This window comes from Morone saxatilis, unplaced genomic scaffold (assembly GCF_004916995.1).
Source record: "Morone saxatilis isolate NCDOM2014 unplaced genomic scaffold, NCSU_SB_2.0 Contig20, whole genome shotgun sequence".
NCBI lineage: Eukaryota > Metazoa > Chordata > Actinopteri > Moronidae > Morone > Morone saxatilis.
In genome coordinates, this window is record NW_023339763.1 from 4,526,236 (window position 1) to 4,533,654 (window position 7,419).

A 7,419-nucleotide genomic window follows, 5' to 3' on the forward strand; every position below is an offset into this window, starting at 1 on the left:
CCATGACAATGAAGCGTCCTTTCTTGCACGTACAAAATTCCAGGGAGCGTGTGTATTTTCAGAAAAACGGGCCTTCGGAGCAGTGGGCTTTTGTTTTTGGGATAATGGGCTGTCAGACAAATTAGCTATTGTTCCAATGAACATTTTTTTTCACTACTGGGGTTTTGGAATAATGTGCCGGTAAAACAATGGGCTGAAATGTTACGTAAACATCAGTGAGAAGACTTGACTAAGTAGAACTTATAGCAACATTTATAATATGCAGGCCTCCTCTTTCCATGTGATCTTTCTTACGTTTGGATCAAACAGATGCCATTACAAGGAGCAGAGTGAGGTCAGCTCCCCCACAGCTCCCGGTTCACAAACAAACAGCAGGAGCCTGATCGTCAGGGCGGGAGTCCATGCTGAGTCCCGGGCAGTTCAGCTTCCTTCCGGGTGAGGATTAGAGCTGGAACAGGGCTCCGTACCGTGTGTAATGACCGCCTGTGGCCCCAGGTCGTCCTGCCACCCCCCATCCCCTCTCCTCCCCTTCCCAATCAACTCACCGAGGCGGGATGCAGAACAGAATCAGTCCTCCTCCCCACCAAACCCGAAAAAGTAAACACTGCCTCTCCGTTCCCTCGCCAATTGTTATTCATAGAGCGGATAAATATTTAATTCCATCTAAGGATACCTTTTGTTAACAGAATTACCGTACAAGCCTTGCAGCCTATAAATCCCACAATGAATTCAAATTCTGTTCGCTTTCTATCCGTGTGCTGGTTCAGTACTCATGCTGGTGTGTGTGCGAGTGTGGCGACGCTGGTGTTAGGAATGAGGAGGAAGAGGACAAGTAGGATGAAGATGGGGATGAGGTCAAGTGAAAAGAGGAAAAGAAGGTGGGGGAGGAGGAGAAACAGATACAGAGAACAAGGGTGAAAAGTGCGAAATGGAGGACGAAGAAGGGAGAGGGGAGGAGCAAAATGTGGTGAAGAAGGAGGCCATGGGGTTGGGGAAAGGAAGATGAAGAGGGGGTGGCGGTGAAAGAGTTGCAAGATGAGTTTCACAACATATCTGAGGAAGGGATGGGATGAAGCTGAGGAAGAAGAGGAGGAGATGCAGAAACAAAAGAATATGGAGGTGGTGAAGGAGGAGGTAGCACACAGGTGGAAAATTCAGGATTCAGTAGGAGACAGAAGTAAAAGAAGAAGAGGAAGTGGAGTAGGGAAAACAAGTGAAAGAAGTGGAGTGAAAAGAGGAATGAAGGGTAGAAGAAGAGAAGGCGTTAGAGATGGAGGATGCAGAAGTGATTGAGGTTGAGGAAGATGAAGAGAACAGGAGGTCACGAAGATGACTGAGGAAGAGGAAGACGAGGATGTGAAGGAATGGCAGGAGGAGTTTAACAAGGAGGAAAGAAAAGAGGCAGAGGATAAGGAGGTGGAGGATTGACAGGGGCAGTGAAGGAGCAGAGAGTGCAGAGGAAGAATTTGTTGGAGTCAGGAGAGCCCTTTGGAAAAAGAAGAGGATGAGGTGAGAGAAGGGAGGCACAGAGAGAAGAGACGGAGAGGACAGAGAAGGACAAGGAGGCAAAAAGAGGTGGTAATGAACAAACAAGAGCAGCAGTGGGGAAAAGGTACATGGAAAGAGAGGAAGAGAAGGAGAGAGGGAAAGGTGGCAAAGTTTGCCACGAGAGAGAGGAAGATGCAGAAGCAGGAGGAGGTGGATATAGCACAGGAAAAAGAGGAGAGGACAAGGGAGGAGAAATGATGAAGACAAATGCAGAGGTGGTGCAGTATAAAGATGAAGAATGTGGTGAAAGAAGAAAAAGAAGACAGAGGAGGACAATGTGGGGGAAGAGGGGACAGAAACCACAAGGAAGAGGAGGTGCCGGGTGGAAGTAGACACAGAAGGCTCCATTGATCTGGAGCATGAAAATCCAGACTGCCTTGCTACTTTGTATTCCTTTTGAGCCATAAATAATGGATTGATGAGTTCTGATGAGAACATTATCACTGGGATGCGCTTAATGAGCACACTGACTGTAAAGGATCTGACGGACCAACACTGTAATCACCCAGTTGAATCACCATGACCCCAAACAAAAAGATGTGTAAACGTATTGATTCCGAATAAAGTCAGCGGCTTTGATCCCTGAAGAAGGGGCATGGAAGGAGTCAATAATTTCACTCCTATTTCTACCTGAGTTTCATTTCAATCGAGGCATTTGTTTGGTCAGCCGCTGGAGATTAAGACCTGTTGAGGCCACTGTTCGAGAGAGCCTGAAGACTGTTGGCTCGCGATTAAAGTTTAATCAGCCCCGCTTGGGGTTGATAATATTCTTTCCCCCCTATTTTTTAATGAAATTCTTCTTTTTTTCTATAATTCCCCTAAGCAGGATTGAATGGATGGTGGAGAAGAGGGTACGCGTTTCTCATGGAGCAAAAAGGTTTCAATTGGGTCTCTTTGATAGCTCTTAATAATATCCCCATGGTTGATAGATAAAATCAAATAGAATGATAAGTCTTTGATTTATGTCTTGAACATCAAACCCGCGTGTGTGTATAACGGAGCTGAAGGAGTCCGCTTGACTCGTTTCTCTAGTAAAAAATAATATCCTTTGCCTCATCCAGGAGCTTTTGAATTAGTGTGATCACAAAGATTTTATCCAGCTCAACATGTGGTGCAGCTGTCCGTCAGCCTGGCATAAATGAGGACATACGATTGAGTTCAAGGGTTTACTGATTATGATCATGTAAGATACCCTGACATGTTTTACATTCACAGCATTAGATGATTTTAAAGGATTACTTCAGTTCATTACAATGTGGGTTTGTTACAACAATAACTTCAATTATTGTTCTTTTGGCAATAATTTTTATCTTGAACACACAGTTAGACAGGTTGTAAACAGGTCGACAGTTTACCCAGGTTATTTGAACTACTTTAGGTATGTGGAAGTAAAGCCAACTGTTGGTAATAATTCTTCATTGCACAATACAGTAAGTACAGTTGGTTACCAAAAAGTCCATAAGTCTGTAAACTGTGAACAATGTTTACAACTGAAAGTTCAAGTTATTTCCCCTCTGCCTTTGTCTTTTCTTGCAGATATAAGTTTGGCTAAGGTTAGGGTGTTTCTTGCCCTTTTGGAATTATTTTTAATGATGTCGCCATGTTCCCACACCTCGGCAATACACTTGGTGTGTACAGTTGTATCATAAAAAAGCCATTCGAGGCAAATGTGACAAGGAGATACCTGTGTGTGGATGACAATTTGGTTCTATTTGGCTTTTCGTTTTTTAAGATTTTAGACCATTTTGAATGGTCTGAATAAAGATGACAATGTGAAAGTATGTGGCTTTCCATTTATTTTAAGGAATATGAATGTCATATGAATGTCATATTAGTATATTTAAATATTTAGGTTACCTTTTAACAACCACAATCATGGTTGTCCTGTCCATTTTAAAATTCTGTATAATGCAGCAACTGTACACTGACAGGCAGAAAGTTCACATTAAGTATGTAGGATATGTATATTATGGCTTATTTAATATTAATAGCTTTTATTAGCTTAATACATGCTAGCATATTCATGATGGTCACCTAATGGAATGAAGTAGGGGCCTCTCACTGCAAAAAATGTCCACTTTAAAGGACAATTTCTGCATGACTGGAGTTTCTGCTCATTTCAGGAGCTGCTGTTTTTCAATTTAAACACATTAAGAGATCTCCCAAGTAATGACCCAAGGAGCGGATTATTTAATATTTCCTTTAAAATTAAGTCTAAGACTGAATGCTGATACATACTTCACACATACATTTCTTACAGTGTGGAGGGAGAACTATGAGTGAGCAAGCAAGTCAAGGATTTTCCTTTTAACACTTTTTACCCCAAAACCCATTGAAATTCACAGGTCATTTTTAAAAAATGTAACTTCTCACCGAGCATATTCACACCTATAAAGCTACTAGTTTTCACTTAAATGAACAGAATTAAAAGAAAGATTTGAATGTGGTGTACATTTACAAAATGAAATGATAAGGAGGTAGTGATGTGGCTTATATAGGTAGATAAATGTATACTTTATTCTTCCATGGGACATTTGAGCTCTACAAAGCTAGACCCATCAATGTTTGTGGGCACACAATACCAGACTACAATACCAAAACAAAAACAAAAATATACACTGTGAGGCATCAATCAATGATGTTTATGTGCTGCAGTACAGCCTCCATAACCTCTGCTTATTTTAGGCTACAATTTAAAACTCTAATTGACACAGGCACAAAGGAGTTCTTAAACCAATTAAATTTACACCACTGAGCTCTGTATCGTCTCCCTGATGGTAACTGCTCATATTGAGAGAACAGACTTCGGGATGGGTCACAAAGGATTCTGTTACTGGTCATATAGAGACTGGATATTATGATGATCTTTCTTACCTGATTTTCATTACACTCTGAACCAAGTAAAACTTTTGATTTTAATGACACAGGAAGGTTTGCAAACCAAGAAGTAATTACTTAATTATGAATAACACTATCCAAAACAGGCTGATAAATCAAAAACATAATTTCTGTTCAACTCCATACAGATTATGTTGCAGCAGCAAGAGCCAGGGTCGCCAGCCAAGCAGTTTGAAGCATTAATTTGCCTAATGAGTGTGAATGACATTTTTGTTATTAACATAGATTCAAAAGGTTCCATTTAATGTGGAGGGGTTGTTTGTAGTGGTGAATCCACTGATAATCAACACTCAACTCTAAACTTAGCTTCTTTTAATTCTACTTCTGCATGCTTGAGTCTCACAACCCTCATTATTAACACACATAATATCATACGCAGATTTAAACAATCACTGATAAACCCACTGTATGCCACCTACCCAGCACAAAAACAGCAGACAGACATGTATACTGTAGCAACTAGCTAGTGAAGAGTGTGAAACATCTCACAGCTAAACAGTCAGATATATTTTCTCATGAGGTGGTGGAGACCAAACCAGAACCAAAAGGAGTTATTTCTTGGACTTACATTCATCAGGCAGGCAGAAACACAACTCTAACTTAATGAAGTGTTTCTCCGTGTCTTATGGAAGTGTAAATATGCAATTGTTTTCGAGCACATTAGCTATAAAAAATTCATAGGGCAATGGTATGTGGGGGCTAAAAGCACAGAATATCATATTTACATTAATGAAGTGGTATTAGTATGCCAAAATCTTGCTAACATGATATTACTCCTAATTACAGCAGTTTCCTGCTCCTTGTTGGTTTGGGCGAGGCTTGAAGGTGTAGACGTCTGAGGTAAGTATGGGTGTGTGGGTGGGAGAGTTGTTGCTGGTGATGGTGGATGGGTGGTGAGAGTGATGGAGGAGCCACTCTCACTGCCGGGGAGTCAGAGTGGGGTGAATGTCCTCTCTGATTAGCAGGGCCGTCTGTGAGTGCACTAATGTACCTCGCTATTAGCATGTTTCTCCTGGTTGCCACGGGCAGCGCCGCTCCAACTCCCCGTTTGACATGTCAGAATGCATATCAGTCACAGAACGCCATGGCCCGTAGGCTTCACATCACTAAGAGAGAGGGAGAGAGAGAGGGTGTGGGTAAGAGCGATAAGTGCGTCAGGGAGTGTGTTCTTGTCCTTGGTTGAGTTTTATCTCTTCGGAATGAGGACGTTTTTATGGAGCGAGGCGGTTTCAGGTTGTCACTTCTTCCAGGGTGAGTTCATAGTCAGAGTCTGGGTTCACGAGCTATGATTACAAGTAGGATGGTTCAGGCTCAGGAAAGGTTTTAAGTGTGGTGTGTGGTTTGCATAAAAACACGAGTATGGATAAATGATAAATATGGATGAAAAAGGGGGAACATGAGGGATGGAAGAGGAGCAAGAGGGAGAGAAACAGAAGGATAGAGAAATTAATGGGAAAAACAAAAGCAGTTAAAAAAGTTGCTTTATGGTATTACTTGTATGAAATCATAATGTCCAGTTCCTAAAGAAGAAGCTGCATAAACACTGTATCAGACATTTTTCATTGAACATTTTCTCACACGGCAAGTCACGTGAACAATAATAGAGAGAATATATCCCATAATATTGTTCCCCACTTTGTACAGGAGTAGAATAAATGCCATCTTAACCTCTGCCAAAGCAGCACAATCCTTTGCGATTGAAGAAGAAATGCTTCCCAAATATACAGCAAAAAACTAATAGCCTTCAGACCAGTGAGCCAACATGCATCCTGACTCCGTTTGACCAGAATGGATCATAAATGGCTGCTGTGAAAAGGTCTATTGGTGGAGGTAAAGTTCAAGGAGCACTTTTTTAATAAACCTGATTTGTATGATACCAATTATGTTTATCAGTATTTGTTACACATTTTTTGCTGTATTTATCCCACCCTGATCCAAATGGGACTGGAAGACACTGTGGAAGAACTTGGCCTCAACCACATCCAACACATTTGTGATGAATTGTGAGCTAGGCCTTATCATCCAACATCAGTGTCCGTCCTCACTAATGATTCTTGTGGCTGATTGAGAGAAACTGTCTGTTGCTACATTCCATAATCTTGTGGAAAGCCTTTCCAGAACAGTGGAGGTTGTTATGGCAGCATATTAATGCCTATTGTTTTGGAATGAGATGTTCAACAACCACATGTGGGTGTAATGTTCAGGTTTACACATATAATGGTTCACAGAAACTTAGATACCGTAGATAAAAATGAAAAGTGAAAACATTAGGGCAAAAACCTATAATTCAAACGAAACAAAGTGACAGCTTACAGAAAAGATAGCGAAAAAAAGAGACAGAAACAGAGACCTCAACATCCATAAACTTGGCTGGCCTGTAGAGCTTGATCAATCATGAATAGATAGACAGAGGCAGTGGGTGAGAGAGAGAAGGAGGGGTAGGTGAATGAAAAAGATGCCTGAAGGAGGGCAAGAGCCCTTTGCCAGTCCAAGGAACGATCTGTCTGCCTAAAAAGCTTTGTTACCATATTAACTGACGTCTCCAGATGGCCTTGTCAAAGAAAACAGACCTGAGCATGGGTGGATTGATAGAAAGAAAAGAGAAAGAGAGAGAGAGAGAGAGGCCTGAGTGGTGAACAGTGTAGCGGAAAGCATGAAAGGCCTCAGAGAACAAGTGCAGGGCCGAGGAGGCAGAGAGGCAGGCTAGCGAGATGGGAAAACAGAAGAGAATAAAAATCCCCTTAACTTTTCTCAACAACAGCACCGAAACCCTCGACCCACCACTCCTTCTCTCCATCCCCTCCTTCCTCCTTGTACTCCCATCTCCCATTATTTTTCTCCTGTGTTACTTTCTTCTGAAAATCACCCTGAGGCTAGGCACTCTCCTGGGTGGCTCACCCCCAAGCAGAGCCCTTGTTCCTTGCATGCTGGTAATAATTTGAGCCTGCTGAAAGAACTAAGGCTTTTAGAGGG